Raw genomic sequence first — 16,480 nt, 5'->3', positions numbered from 1 at the left:
TGCTGAATGTCATAAATAGTACAACAATACTTTTATTAGATATCAGAACCAATGAAGTGTTTGATTATATTGCGTGGGTGTTAAGAGTTTCAACAACAGCTCTCTTCTTATTAGTCTGTTGACTCTTTGTTTGGAGTTTTAACAAGCTATTAAATATAGACATTTTGTGAAATGAGCCACGCAGAAATAGAAATTCCCTTAATGCCTCTGATTGAGGTTATGCCTGTGGTGTCAGCTCAACATTCCCCAAGCCAAAACGGTCTCTGGTTATTTCAGCTCTGACTCAGGACTCCAGTTATGTCAGCCATGCACGGCGTCAGCTCCCCCGTCTAGAGTTTATTCAAATGCCTGACAGTGACGATGGGGTTCCTTCCTAGCCTTCACAGTGACTCCAGCTTCCACAAATGGTCCTACTTCGTTTTTATTTTTTTTAGAGCGCTATTTGCCATTCTACTTCAACAGGGGCCTCGATGAGCTGGACAGTGCGGGGTTGGATCGTGGCCGGATACAGTTTCCACTAGGCCACAAGACAGCCAAGAGTAGGAGAGTTGTGCACGGGGGCAGGCGGGTGGTTTGAGATAAAAATAAAGATGAAGGGGCTAAATCGGGGCTTTAGGTTGCTCCTTCTGCATCCATCCATTTGAAGTGACAGCTGTGTGGTATTACACTGGATAACGGTGACAAACGATGACTTAAAAGCAAAACAAAAAAGCAAACAAACCCAAGAAAACCGAACCTTTGTCAGAGTGGCATAGGTAGTGCTGAGATGAGTGTTCCTGGGACAAACATGGAGGGAGAGTGGCATGTATGAAGTTCACCCAATGTCAAGCTAACACCCATTAGCATCTGTAAGGGGTATTAAAAAGTGACCTCAACATTCCAAGCTCTGTTTCACTGCCAGTGGCTCCCAGAAAAGCAGCAAATGCAACCGGATGAGCCAATACTCTGCCTCCTCAGTGCAACACTCACTGTTATCATCCTCATCGTGTGAATGGCAAAGCATCCCTGGGTTAAGTTTTAGCAACTAGGCTTTGGTGAATGCAAAGACACACTGATTGAAACACTTACACAAAAACAAGTGTTATCACAACAGAGAGACACACATTCACATACACACACTCAAGGACAAACAAGAGAGGGCGGAGCCATTCACAGGGTGCTTTTGGAAACTCCTTCCACCCCCCCATGTGTTTTTGTGGCCTGTGTGTGAGGCTCTGGCCTGCATCCATAAGGCATCTGACACGTGACTAATTTTAGTGAGGTATTCGGTGTGCACACTCAGGCATAGTCGCCCACCCCCCCCCCCCCTCCAGACCTGTTCTAGTTTGACCTTAATGCACATGTCATGGAGCCCATCCAGTCGCATTGGAGCGAAGATAAACAAAGTAGCTCTGGAGCAGCAGACATGTTTGCACAACACCTTCCCGATAAACGCCAATTAATTTATCGCCATGACATCTTCTTCCCACAGCCACACCCACCTCCTTTCGCTCAGTGTTTTGCAGAATCCATTCCAATCCAATTCTGCATTAATTCAATTTGACAGCTTGTATGCCAAACATGTGGGCTGAGGTTTTCATTAATAGTATGGATGAAACAATTTAAATCAATAGCTTTCTGTCTGACTAACTGATCTGGACTTCTGCTTCTCCTGAGCTGTTTCATGGAGAGTTGATCATATAAAGCTTTCTTGTCATTTCAAGTTTCAACAGATTTCTATGACAGTTTTGTGTAGAATCAAAGACAACAAAGTTCACTGGAAAATTGTACATAAAAATAGTCAGAGGGTCTCTTTTGCAGTAAAAAGCAGGACTGAGTCGACATAAAACGCAGCTATGAATCTGACATGGGCTGAAATGAGACTTGAAAACTTGAAATTATTGTGAAATCATAGATTATTTCTAAGGCTGGACTGAGGACTGGAGGACTGGCTACATTCTTTACAAACTATTATTAGAAAGTGTCAATGTAATACTTGATACTTGAAAATACAATACAATTAAAGGAATTATCCGGAGTAAAATGCACTTTAGATCAATTTTCGGATGATTGGGAGTACATACGTTGAGTTGACATCAAAATCATGTCATTCGGATGTGTTTTGAGAAAGTTCGATTTTACCGTTTTTAGTCAAAACTCATTAGCGTGGAAGTGAGATGGGCATATTATTTCGCGCTACAAAACGCTATTTTTATACCTCTTCTACATTTCCAAACAACATTACACTTACGTGGTAGTGAGTAGAGGGTCCCTAAAGCCAAACCGAAGTATCCCGAGGTCTTTATGTGGTCGGATAGAGTCCAGAATGAATTTCATCAAGCCAGTACCTTTCCGGAAATGTTGCCATCTTTGCTGCCATCTTTGCTGCCATCTTTAGGGGAAAGTCCGTATGAGTCGATTGCCAAGTGTGGAGTAACTAACTATAGGGAGTAACACGCTCTGGAAATTCACAATTTCGTCGCCGTTTTTTTAAACAAAAAAACATAGTCCAGTATTTCTTTTGAAATTGAAATGAAGTTGTATGGACTGGACTATGTTTTTTTAAAAAAAAAAAATTTTTAAACTGCAACGAAATTGTGAATTTCCTGAGCGTGTTACTCCACACTTGGCAATCGACTCCTACGGACTTTCCCCTAAAGCTGGCAGCAAAGATGGCAACATTTCCGGAAAGGTACTGGCTTGATGAAATTCATTCTGGACTCTCTATCTGACCACATAAAGACCTCGGGATACTTCGGTTTGGCTTTAGGGACCCTCTACTCACTACCACGTAAGTGTAATGTTGTTTGGAACTGTAGAAGAGGTATAAAAATAGTGTTTTGTAGGCGAAATAATATGCCCTTCTCACTTCCATGCTAATGAGTTTTGACTAAAAACGGTAAAATCGAACTTTCTCAAAACACATCCGAATGACATGATTTTGATGTCAACTCAACGTATGTACTCCCAATCATCCGTAAATTGATCTAAAGTGCATTTTACTCCGGATAATTGCTTTAAGACAGAACTCTATAGTACTGGCCCAATTGCCTCCCCACTATCACAACATGTTTCCATTCCTTACAAACATTGCTCTGTATAATTTACTCTCAAAATAATAAGAAAAGATTTCTTTCAATTCTCAATGAAGTGATACCTGGCAATAAGTTCACCATGCATCCCCTTGTAGTTTTCCCTCGACAAATCAAAAACTTTCTGTAATTTTCAATTAAGTGCCATGTACATGGTAATGAATTATACGGCACTAATTAGTCACTTAGGCCTGGCTACAAGACAGGGTTGCCTAACCTATAGGCTACCCAACCTTGTTTTCCTCTCTTCTGCAAGCTTTCTTTTTTTCTCAACACGACGTCGGAGAAATATCCTCGAACTATTCACGAAAGGAACAGTATAGTGTATAGCTTCCGTCCTCAGAAACTAAACTGAAGCACTTCATATCTATAGCTAGCAAAGGGCAGCTGAAAATGGCTTAACCCTGCAAACGAATATGTTTACACGGTTGGCGCAAAGTGAGACTTGCATCTGAAGTGACAACCGGACTCCGCGCGGCTGTCACAAACTATCAAACACTACATTATACATATTAAGGTCCAAGCAACAGAGTTGGTTTGGCGAGAAAACGGGCAGTTAATAAATCTTACCTGTGTGCTTCAATTCAACTGCTTTCCTTCGGTGTCTACTTGAAGAAAGTAAACATAATAGTTACACTTATTCTGCTGAGCAACTCCCACGTCTCGCTCTCAGGCTCGCTCTCTCTCACTCACTCACTGGCACACATATACACACACTCCCCTCATGGCTTGCCCTATGTTTTACACACGAATGCCACGCAAGCTTCTGCGCCGAGATGTACTCTACACCAACAGCTGGGTAATGGTTTGCTATCAGCAAAGTTGTTAGAAAAAGTGCTCTACAGTGTCACGTAGCTACTATCATCCAACGGCGGAAGCGCGCACCAACGTCACCAGAGGTTTCTCTTTTCAAGAGCCATATCCACTAGAGGTAACCTATTAAGGACCATCAACTGGCAAATATCATCACTTTAAAGCATAGCCTACTAAAATGTTCTCTCTCTTTCTCTATCTCTTTCCATCTCTCTCTCACGCCCACACACACACACACACACACACACAATCAGTAACTAGCCTAAATAAAAAAAAAATATTGTGCTATTTTAAACATACTGAGGGATATGGACATAATTAGTCACTTCAGATATTTTCCTAACCTGTAACCTGAAGATTCAGAGATTTTGGCAAGGTGCTGAAATATGTAACTTCTGAATAATTAGAGCTTTTGGTCTGTAACTGCTATAAGCTCAGAGGTTAAATTGTGATTTGTTATGGGGCAGAGCTGTCCAAACTGGTTGATGGGGAGCATATTTCTATCATAGGCCTATACAATATTTTCTTCATCTATTTTTTAAGCCCTCTCCCTGTAGTTTACTGGTCATTTGCATTACATTTCATGTCATGTAAAATGTACCTCTGAAACTCCGAACTTTAAGTTAAACAGATTTACAAACATAGATCAGCATATAAGTAACATTGGCAACTGAGGCCTAATTGATCTAGAGTAAATTAAATGCAGCCTTGTTCTTGTATACATCAAGATGAAGCCAACACATTTACCATTGATAATATAGCTATAAAAATGGCTCACATTACCTAGCCAAAGTAAACAGAGTTGCTCTGATATGTCTATCTAATTCCAAAAGCATTAGCTATCTTAATGCAACAGTTATGTTTGTCATTTAATAGCCTATAATTGAAACAATGTTTAAGGAGAATGTAAATGTAGGCTATATTCTGGTCTGTTTCTGACCATTTTCCACATCCACCTCACTCTGCCATCTGACAAGCGGCTGACGTAGCTTCAACCCACTGACAGAAAAAAAGAAAACCCTGTGAAACTTCTAACGTTCACAAGTTCTTGACTCAATATGTTCTCTACAGCTAAAAACAAACTGTGAAAACGTGTTTTACTTCGAATTATTATTAACAAATAAAGTGTATTGCCAAAGATATGCAAGACTGACTGCACCCTGCTGAGTATGCGCAGGGGCTCAGCACCAGACACAGTACAATTTAGGCTTATGTGCCAGGCCTGAGCCAGGCCAGGCCTAACCCAATTTGTACTCAACCAAATAACCTTTTTAAAAAAGTTAGAATTGCTATAGCTGTTTTTCAACCAAGTGTCTCTGTTTTGAATACACCACTGCTTTAGCTATCATTTGTGGAACTGCTGAAAGCAGAATAGTGAGACGTTTGTGTTATTTTTATGACAAAACACAAGTTTCAAATTTCATTTTCAGATTCAATAGCTGGATTTATATATTATGTATTCACCACTTGGCCTGAATGGCTCAAACATCTCTCATCCTGTCTTGCAATGTTGTTCTGGTATGTCTGCCTGTTGTACACCCTGAGGCAGTGCATGCATGGAGTGTTTTCTTTTCACTCAAAAAATGATCAGTATTCCTTCGAAGAAATTAGAAACACCTTTGTGTTATAAAAGACTATTTAGACATGTGGAAACATGTTCCGAGTAAGTCTGAAAACAGCAGATATTCCAGGAAGGTTAAACCATTCTTTGGAACGGGGCAAAATACTGAAAAAGAAGATTCTGTGAGGATTCTTTGTTTGTAAGTGACCATCCATCGCACACTGTTGCAGTTGTGACAGCACTGGTGAAGAATTTGTGAAAAAAAAAGGGAAAACATAAAAGGTCACAAGCTGATGAGTCACCCAGGATAAGGGTCTTTGCAAACCCAAACAATCTCCTGCTATGCTCCACTGCTGACCATGTGCTGTCAAGAGTGGTCAAGATGTCTGTCATTATGAAACGCTATACAGAGACTGCCATTTGAGTGCAGTGATTGAAACATTGCTGGTTTATCAGAGCCTGCCTGTGTGCAACATGAGAGCAGCGAGCTTATCAGTTTTATGCATCATATGCAGAGCACAAAGTTGGCCTGCTATCCCCTGGGCTGTTACCCAAGTCGATGCAATATCATGCAAATGTCAGCCTGTTTACGTTTCAGTAGTTGGGGGCGGGGGTGTGTGGGGGGATTCCTGAACACACTTTTCCATGTAATTCCCCCTGTGTATAGCACCATCGTGCTGCCTACCTACAGAGTGGCTTATGACTCCTCTTGCCTTTTTTTATCACATAGTCTCTTTTCCTTGCTCAGATCCTCTCTCTCTCTCTTGGTGTATCTCTTTCTCTCTTTCTCTCTCTCTCTCCCACTCTGTCCTTTCTCAAAATAAACGAACCACACTGTGTTACTAATCTTAGTCTTATCATCAAAATCAGGCGCCCCCGTTAACTCGACTGAGGCATGGGGCATACAAAACCACACACACACACACTTGCCACATCCATACACCCACATATGTGGATACATATAGACATGCAATATATTAGCTCTCACTGAGCATGTATTTACTACATGTGTATAACGTATATGCATTCACACAGCAAAAACATATAAATACACTTACGATGCTAATGTATAAGATTTCTGAAATAACACGTTGTTTATATCAGAGTTTTCAACCTTTTTAGGGCTAAGGGCAAGGCACACCAAAGGCACGGCAACTTATGGTGACTGATCATGATGAATGTCACACACATTATTATATAACAGCCAAGTGTTCATTCTCAAATGCCCATATTGTTTCATATTGTTTCTACATACAAGTGTTCCTGAGCTGAGCACAAAAGTGATTTTATTCTGTTGCTCAACAAGATAAAGGGTGCTCAGATAGACATGATTTTTTTGTTGTTGTTGCTGAAGCAGCCAAGTGAAAAAGTTGTTAAAGGAATTATCCAGAGTAAAATGCACTTTAGATCAATTTACGGATGATTGGGAGTACATACGTTGAGTTGACATCAAAATCATGTCATTCGGATATGTTTTAAGAGGATGATTGGGAGTACATACGTTGAGTTGACATCAAAATCATGTCATTCGGATGTGTTTTGAGAAAGTTCGATTTTACCGTTTTTAGTCAAAACTCGTTAGCGTGGAAGTGAGAAGGGCATATTATTTCGCGCTACAAAACGCTATTTTTATACCTCTTCTACAGTTCCAAACAACATTACACTTACGTGGTAGTGAGTAGAGGGTTCCTAAAGCCAAACCGAAGTATCCTGAGGTCTTTATGTGGTCGGATAGAGAGTCCAGAATGAATTTCATCAAGCCAGTACCTTTCCGGAAATGTTGCCATCTTTGCTGCCAGCTTTAGGGGAAAGTCCGTAGGAGTCGATTGCCAAGTGTGGAGTAACACGCTCTGGAAATTCACAATTTCGTCGCCGTTTAAAAAAAAAAAAAAAACATAGTCCAGTCCATACAACTTCATTTCAATTTCAAAAGAAATACTGGACTATGTTTTTTTTTTTTTTTTTAAAAACGGCGACGAAAGCGGCAAAATAATATGCCCTTCTCACTTCCACGCTAACGAGTTTTGACTAAAAACGGTAAAATCGAACTTTCTCAAAACACATCCGAATGACATGATTTTGATGTCAACTCAACGTATGTACTCCCAATCATCCGTAAATTGATCTAAAGTGCATTTTACTCCGGATAATTCCTTTAAATGTAGCCATTGCAGCATATCCTAGTTGTAAACGATTGTGGTGAGCTTGCCTAGAAGAAGCCACAAGACGGATCTCAGCTTCACATCATGTAATCAACTGAAAATGGTAGACTGCTAAAGACCAGATTTAAAAACTTGTAAATCTCTAGCTACCTGAAACATTAATCATTAAGAAGCTGTGTTATTGATGCATTTAAAAATACACCTCTAGTCTATTTATACAGGGGAAAGGAGTTGTCCTGTGAGGAAATGTGTTCCCTGCATTTTACCCATCCAGGTGTGGTGTGCACACATGCATACACTTGGAGCAGTGAGCTGGGAGCCCACACACACTAAGAGTACACCTACACATCCGAAGCAGTGGGCAGCCCTTGATCCGGTGCCCGGGGAGCAGTTGGGGGTTAGGTGCCCGGGGAGCAGTTGGGGGTTAGGTGCCTTACTCAAGGGCATCTCATATGTGGATATGGATTTGAATGTATGAGAGTGGTTTCACTCCCCCTTCCCACATTTTTCCCATCAGCCAGGGATTGAACTGGCAACCCTTCGTCCGATTCCCTAACCAGTAGCGGATGCCCCATTTCAGGAGCCTGTAGAAAAGCACGTTGGGTTCCTCAAAATTCCACAGCCTTGGCATACCAGTTAAGATCCACTGGTCTATATGGCCACAAAAGAAAAAAACGTTTGAAATGTTTTTCACAAGTTTTGCACAAGAGTCTTGCTGCCTTTGTGCTTCATGAAATGGGCTTTAAAAAGGCCCTGTACTGCCATTCCTCCAGCCGAGTCCTTTGGCCTCTGAACTTCACTGCAGACCAGTGACCAGTGAACATCATGTCTTTTAGCATCTCACTGCGGAATCTCTTGTTAAAATGAGAGCAGTTGTTTCACTAATGGGTCCTCGCACAAACCACACACTCGGCATCCTAATGATGCATGGCAAGTGCGCACACACACACACACATGCGCACACACACACAAACACACACACACACACACACACATACACACACGCACACACACACACACACACACACACACACACACACACACACACACACACACATCCACACACACCCACACACACATACACACACACACACACACACACACACATGCGCACACACACATACCCACACACACACACACACACCCACACACACACACACACACACACACACATACACACACACACACACACACATGCGCACACACACACCCACACACACACACACACACACACACACACACACACACACACATGCACGCACATGTTCACATTGGGCCTCTGATGAGAATGTTTGTGCATCAGCAACAGGATTGTGTGAAAAAGAGTTTGTATTACAAGTTCCATTTATTGAATGGATTATTAAATCCAAGCAGTAACTTGGATTAATGCTCACTGTCCAGCATCCGGCCTTGTTTTTATCTGAGGCTAATTCAGATTTGTTTTGTTTTTTTCAGAGGTTCATTCAGAAATGAGCATCTGGTTAAGAATCACAGAGGATCCAAAGTTTGTTTTAGAAATAACTGTCACTTGCATAAAGTTTGCATATCACATATCTGGGACGAAATTAAATGACAATATGCATTTGATGTAAAGAAAATGATGCTGATAGATTCATGTCCTTTTATTTGATTGGCAGTCCTGAATGTAGCTCACTAGCGCCCTCTTGGATCACTTACAGAAAATGCCACTTGGTGTCCCAAGACATGCACCATCTTCTGCATATCCGGATTTACATGTATTTAAAAGAGATTAAACAGATAGGACTAATCTAATGTACACACAAATCTAATCATGTACCACACAAAGGACATGTATTTCTATTTGAGAAATAGGATAAATATATAAAAGATATTCTAGATGTTCAATGGCAGTGCACCCTGGGTATATTTATGGAGTAATCCTGATAGAATGCATAATTTATAATATAACTGCATTGCATTCCTCACAGTGCAATGAGCTGGTTACTGTGTGTGTGTGTGTGTGTGTGTGTGTGTGTGTGTGTGTGTGTGTGTGTGTGTGTGTGTGTGTGTGTTTGCCTATGCACTCTTTCATATTCAATTGATATATGGACTCCACTATTGTTTATTCTTTTAAGTATCTATCTATCAATGGCTGGCTCTGACAGACAATCCCATAATATGACAGAATAAACTGAATATGAGCCCAAAAGGAAAGAAATCCTGTCAGATGAAATAAATATTTTAGAATCTGAGGAGCTGAGAGCTGAGTTGAAAGCTGAATGTCAGCCCCTTGATCAAAGGACCTCTGAAATTCAGGATTAGAAAATGGCTGTTTTTGCAACTATGTGTCTGTGCATATTTAACATATTATGCTCCCTCTATATATCACACAATTCACTCACAAACAAATTTTGCTCTTGTTTGTGTTATAACTCTCCATATCATGTTTTAGGAATTTCATTCTGTCTCAGACAGGAACACAAATAAAGGTTTAATTCTGGTTTAGAGTGCAAGCAACATCATTTTGCTCATATTTGTCAAGAAAGCTGACCTTTCAGTTTATTACTACAATACCCAGCATGCCCGGTAGTCACAGTGGCTTGCTTGGATCCGTTATGCAAATGATGTGGTAATTACTTCCTGTAGCTGTCGTGGTGATGAAGGGCTTCAGGGGCTCAGCTTGACCATAGTATATCTGCTTTGTAATTACATGCCAGTTCCTCCACTGTTTTGCTGATACTACAACTCTCAACCAATGCCCTGCTCCCAGTGATATTAGAAAACACACCATCCCAAAAGGCAAGGAACCAAAAAATCAGTGCCAAAATCTTTACATTGTAGACAAAGCTAAGATATAGATTTTTGCCAATTTACTTATGGGTGTTGAATATATTTTTTGTTGATTTCCAAAACAGATTTATTGTGTGTAACTGCTAATAGACTTGAGTAAAAAATAAACTGAAGGAAAGCATAATTTCTTTAAATATTTTAGTAATCTGAGTGATACAAATGTCTGTCTAAATTATGATTTAAAGGGCCACCAGGCAAAAAATAGTTTTCTCTACGAAACTCCCCCTCGCTCGGTCTGAAGCTCTTTTCCTTTTCTTTGCATCTTCCGTCAAGGGTTTTCGCTGCTTCTTTGCCGGCTTTGCCATTATACACACGTTTGCAACAATCTCTAGCGTTTTGTTAGCCTGCCTCTGTGCTGTAAACTGATCCTGCTTCGGTCGGCGGGTAGGATACACCAAACTTGCAAGTGGGATATTCTTCCTACAGGCAGTAGGGGCCCCTTCATTCGCCCCGTAATGAGTCATTTAACCATATACCGACTTACGAAGACGTTGCCTGGTGTCCCTTTAAGTGTGAAACATCATTTTTATTTTTTTCAGGCAAAAAAAAATCAAAAAGATATTTGTTATGAACAGACCTTTGACTTTGTGTGATAATTTAGATGAAAGGTAAATGTTCCCAAATATCAAATTCTATTAATTTGAGTTTTTCATTTAAATAAAGTACAATGAGGTTTAACTACAAATGGTCAATATTCCTTACCACACTGCTGTTGTTTCTTGTTTCACTCTACAAAAACTAAAGCAACACAACCCCTGCTTTAGTAATGTTGCATTCAGAAACATGAGTGACAGTTTCTTGCACCCCATCCTTGCACAGATCCCACTCCCACCCCCCATCTCAAGAGATGTGCATCCAAAAGGAGGGAGAACAACTTGATCTCTCCTGACAATGGTGAAGATTCCTCTAATAAAGAAGGAGGGACCGGGAGAAAAGCAGCATGAATTAAAAGCTTCTCCTTCTCTTTTTTTTTTCATGTCCCTCCTTGTCTGGGTTGTCTGGGGGCAAGGCCAAGCACGTCTCGGTGAATAAAGGTGAGTTGCCGGGCCCATTCACCGGACCCTTTGTGGGGATGACAGGGGTCCTGCTTTGGACCATCGCCCCAAAAAGGGGGGTGGGGGGGGGGGGCGCAGTGTTTCAGGGGGAAGAGGAGAACAATCGGCCGGGCCCACGGGCATTCCAGCGCATTGCCCATTCAAGTCCCCAAGCCGCTCGGCCCAGTGGAGGCCCTTTCAGTCCGAGCTCTGCTTCACCTGGTGACTGGCAGGTTCACAGCCTCCCCCGACATTGTGCGTCCATGGAGGGGGTCACGCCTGAAAGAGAGAAAGGGAGATGGAAAAAGAGAGAGAGAGAGAGGGATAGAGTGGGGTGGTGGAGAAGGAGAAAGAGGCAGAGAGGAAGAGGGTGCACCGGGCGGATAAGAGGTGGGGCAAAAAGAGGGGAACGCACATGACACACAAAGAAAGGCAGAGTAGATGCAGAGGAGCGGGGGGGGGCAAGAGGGGAGGAACACAGGACACAAACGGAGAGACTGAAAGAGAGTTTGGGGAGAAGGGGGGAGACAAGTAGGAATGGCCTTTGGAGCAAGACAGAGAGATACAGGGAGAGAGTAAGGACTAGCGCTGTACTACATTCAGTGGGAGTTACACAGCTGTAGGTCTGGAAGGTTCCATTGTCTGGTGCACAGAATGGCCAAGAGGATCCCAACGAGCTTCTTTTTAGAAATCACTTCCATGGGCAACACAACACATTCAGCTTAACTTGCTGTCTCAATTGCTGCGGTGCACAGACAATGTACAAACACCCGCAAGCGTAGAGACTAAAGCTCTTTTTTTTTAACAGAGACAGATACTGTGCTCTGTTTTAGTCCCCTCTTGCTACGGTGCTGGTAAATCATGTTTCTCATGTCGGTAGAACGTTCTGGGACTTGATTGCACAGATACGAGTGCCGTCCCCTGATTTCACCACCAGAAAGAGGACGCAGATGGTGAGAGTGTGTACCTGTGGCCTTTAGAGCTTGCCCGTTGTAAAGTTCATGTGTCACTAGTTCAACTTATTTATAATGGTGAATGCAGTCTGATTAAGCTCGGGGTGCAACAGAGACCCACGCTGGGTGATTTAGTAAGCCTGTGCACAAACATGCAAAATGGATGGCCTTTGCTTTGATTGTAACCTTTGTCATATTCATGAGACGGTGGGCTGGGCTCATGGTAAACAAATGCTCGGTGCTTGTAATGACCTACACAATGTCGTGGCAGTGTTGGTAATATGTCATCTTCTAGTGACATAGCCTACACACTGCGGCCTCTAGTATTCTGATTCTGACCGTGACCATAAAGTATACACTCTAGTTGATACAGCTTGGGGGGTATTGCACTGTGTCGGCTCCTTTTGAGTCATGCATGCTTTTAATGCCATTTGCCTGTGGGAGTGTTTGCCTCCCGAAAGAGCTTGAAGAATTAGAGCTGAATTGTAACAGCTGGTAAGTGTGAGGCAACCACAATCCAGCAGCCAATTCTCTGCCAAATATACATTATTCATTTTTTGTTTTTGTGAAGAGCTACGGTCCTTATATCCAGACATGGTTTAAAGTCTCACAACAGAAATAATGACCTTACTGTAGTCCTTCAGTACTCACACCAGCAGAGGTCACATGAGCACAGAAAAGGCATTCTTGCCCCTCTATCAGTGTGTGTGTGTGTGTGTGTGTCAGAAGTGAGGTCTTAATGATGTCTGTCTCGGCTTGCTCAGGTGCCTAATGCCCTCAAGAATTTGACCGGAGATGGCCATGACCCCAACCCCTCAACCGCTGGTCAGAGAGGCGGTTCATAAAGCTGCAAATAAAAAGTGTGTTAATGAGCAAAACACAAGTAAAAGAATGCACTCTCCTATTGCTCCCGCATCCACTGGGCAACACAATACTGTGCTAAGCGCCTCTGGCATGGAAGAATATATATTTGGCCTCTCCACCTGGTTTGTTATGTGAAGAGATTAGATTTATATGATTAGAATAATTTAATATTTCTTATTGTACACTAGCTGTTAGAACACATAAAAAAAAATACTGCTGTGGAATTATGATATTGGAGGATATTTGTTTTTTGAAAGTAATTCATAAAATGTATCATAAAACAGTTTTAGACTTTTTTTCCCCAAATAAAGCAGCTGTACATATTACAATATTTATTTCATAGAAAGAATGTTACAAACAAAATAAATGATGGTGAACCGGCACCCCGGTGTGTGCATTTGTATATCACAAGTGTGCAGGGTCCAGCACACTCATGCAAATACTATGGTGTTTGATGTCAAATAGGCCTTGTGAATGAACTCCTGCCGAAGGCTCTCGTTCCCCTAGTTAGGCTTAATTACCACTAATAAGACATCGTCTCTCTCCTTGGGGTCAGCCCTTGCTTTGGCCATAGAGATAACTCATCCCAGGCTGGGAGTGGTTATTGATGTGACAGCGCCGAATTGAAAACCTTTGGCCGTGTGTCAAAAAGCAATTTATCGTTCTACTTCCGTCCTGTAAGTCCGTGTCTCTAATCTCTCACACGTGTTCAGCCTCGCCAGCGCTGGACACGTCCACCTAAACGGAACGTTTAATTAGTGGCCGGGGTCAGTCGGAACCTCGGGGCGCAGAGGACAAGCGTCCTGATCTGCGTTAAATGTCGCGCTAATGGCCACCGGACCGTCAGATCTGCATATAACTCAATTTCATTATGCATTTAACTCAAGCCCTCTCCTATCACAGTCCTTGGGGCCAGTCCTCTAATTACCGTGACTTTGGATGGGTGCTGAGAGAGAGGGCGGCGTTAGCAGACAACCTTTGCAGGCGCAACTTTGCTTTGGGGCCCCCGCACAGACAGCCCCCCCCCCCACACTCACTTTCAACCTGCGGGAAATAAAGAGTCCAGCAGTGGGAAGAAAAGAGTCCAGCAGTGGGTATAAGTATTTGTGTGTATGTGTGTGTGTGTGTGTGTGTGCGCGCGCCTTTGTGTGTGAGTGTGTGTGTGTGCGCGCGCACACGCCTGTGTGTGTGTATGTGTGTGTGTGGTGTGGTGTGGTGTGTGTGAGTGTGTGTGTGTGTGTGTGTGTGTGTGTGTCAGCTTGACAGACAGATACTGAAGTCCCAAGGTATTTCTAAATCTCAGTCTGTTCCTCTTTTTGTTATTGTACTGAAAGGTTTTACATAATAATAGACATAAAGGGATTAGCATTGATTATGCTTGTTTTCCATTTTTTCCTTCCACACTGAGTAGATTTTTAAATAAGAATTGATTCTCAGCATGGATTTAGGACGTGGAGTGAGGTGTGCATAAAATGTTCTGATACATTTTAATTTAATTAAAAAAATATTCCATACAAGTTTATATTTAGAAATAAAGGGATATCTTCAAGGAGATTAATTAATGGTCACTGTGAAACTGGTGATACAGTTGTGTTAATAAAAAATCACTAGAGTGTTCTGTGATAAATTTATCGGCAAATTCATTTCAGCTTTTTTTTTATAGGCCTTTAATGATTGCATAAATTTGGCCATTTTCCACAATGGGTATTGCTGACCACTGAAGTGATATTTATGAGATGGGATTTCATGCTAATCATCTTCATGGGTTCTTAAAGGCCTTATTTAAGGGACTTATTTAATAATCAAAACATTACAATCACCAAAGAGTGACTCCATAAGTCTGTTTGCTCATATTTTCAAGTATATCATCTGAAATGGCATTCTTTGTAAGGCTATCATTATGTAAAACACAGGTATCATAATTTATGAAGTCCCTTCAGAAGCAATGGATTGAGTCTGTATGGCAGTTTTAACCAACTGTTAAAGCACCGTTCCCTTCAAAAACCATTAGCAACCAGGCACAGGCCCCACAGTCTAATGGCTGACCATGTCCTGCCAGAAAGGACTCAGGGTGCCTGGTTAGAGGTACAGTTTGTTCCAGATCAAAGCAAGAGTTCTGGCATATTGCTTACCGGAGCCCTTGAAATAGTAGTCCTGCGAGTCCTTCCCATGGTCTAATACGATCAGAGGCGATTACTGCCCGTAGTCACCCTGTAAAACTCCTTTTCTCTCAACCGGCACCCACTTTACCTCTTGGAGTGGAGACAGTGATGGGGCTCGGGCTAGCGACATACCATGAGAAGAAAAGGCTGCTAAAACTGGGCCAGACATTGGCCCAGTGATGATAACCAGCACAGTGAGGCTGGAGCTGAAGGGTCAAGAAAAAGCCTGGACTGATCTCTGGTGCATAATCTGTGAAGTAAACCGTAGAAGGCTTTAACGGGTAGCTGCAGTGCAACACCCGTTAGAGTGGTGACAGCGCCGTAACCAGAGAAGGCTAACCAGACGCAACAGGCAGATGAAAACTCCAGCGGGCACAAGCGGCTGTAACATCACATGTTAAAGTTTATTGGCTCCACACGGCCATTTGCGTGTTTTTGAAAACCTCTGTTTCTAGATGCTTAAACATTCATCGCAAAAATCTCCACGGCCAACGCGAACGCTACATCTGGACAGCACATTGAGTGCCCCCCGAGGCTAGTTTTAGCACCTATGCTGGTTCATTACTGCAAGCTCTGCGTACGGCCTATATCAGAGCCTGCATGGCTCTCTAACACACTCCTGTCTACCCTTCTCTTGACATCATTTCCCCTTTTTCTTGGGCTGTGGTTGTAGTGTTTCTGTAGGGAAACAATTGATGAACATTAGTGTAATGGCTGTCTCAAGGCTGTTGGTGCTTGGTTTGAATGGAGAGCTCTGATTTCAAGCGTCAACTCAAATTCAACACCTGAACTCATCTGTGACATAGCTTCTGTAGATATGGGCCATGATGTGGAAAGGTCTTGCAGCAGGCAGTGCTTCAGTAGGTTACCTGTGGCACACCTGCGTTATGTCAGACTGACTCAAACTGTCAGCCATCATTTGTGGGAACAAAAAGCATTGCAATAGGCAAATTACCACTGTAGACATGTTCATGAAAACAAGCCTTATTTCAAGATGTGTGATACTGTGAGACTGTGCATTCCTTTTGTGTATAAGGTGTTAATAGCTT

At 42.2% G+C, this 16,480-nt stretch overlaps 1 protein-coding gene across 3 annotated transcripts in view; it reads right to left on the bottom strand.

Moving 5' to 3' along the window:
* The window catches only part of nek6 (NIMA-related kinase 6), a 43,327-nt gene extending 39,384 nt beyond the window's left edge, over positions 1 to 3,943 (bottom strand). For 2 of the 3 annotated variants that reach the window (XM_042059047.1, XM_042059048.1), the window contains exon 1: positions 3,642 to 3,942. The gene's annotated coding sequence lies outside the window, so the exon portion shown is untranslated. Of the gene's footprint in view, positions 1 to 3,641 lie in introns of all 3 variants that reach the window. The other variant, XM_042059049.1, reaches the window with a different exon arrangement.
* Between the last annotated feature and the right edge of the window lie 12,537 nt (positions 3,944 to 16,480).

This window comes from Alosa sapidissima, chromosome 13 (assembly GCF_018492685.1).
Source record: "Alosa sapidissima isolate fAloSap1 chromosome 13, fAloSap1.pri, whole genome shotgun sequence".
In the NCBI taxonomy this organism is placed as follows: domain Eukaryota; kingdom Metazoa; phylum Chordata; class Actinopteri; order Clupeiformes; family Clupeidae; genus Alosa; species Alosa sapidissima.
Note: the sequence above shows the minus strand (reverse complement) of the source record. Positions and strands in the feature narration are given on the sequence as shown.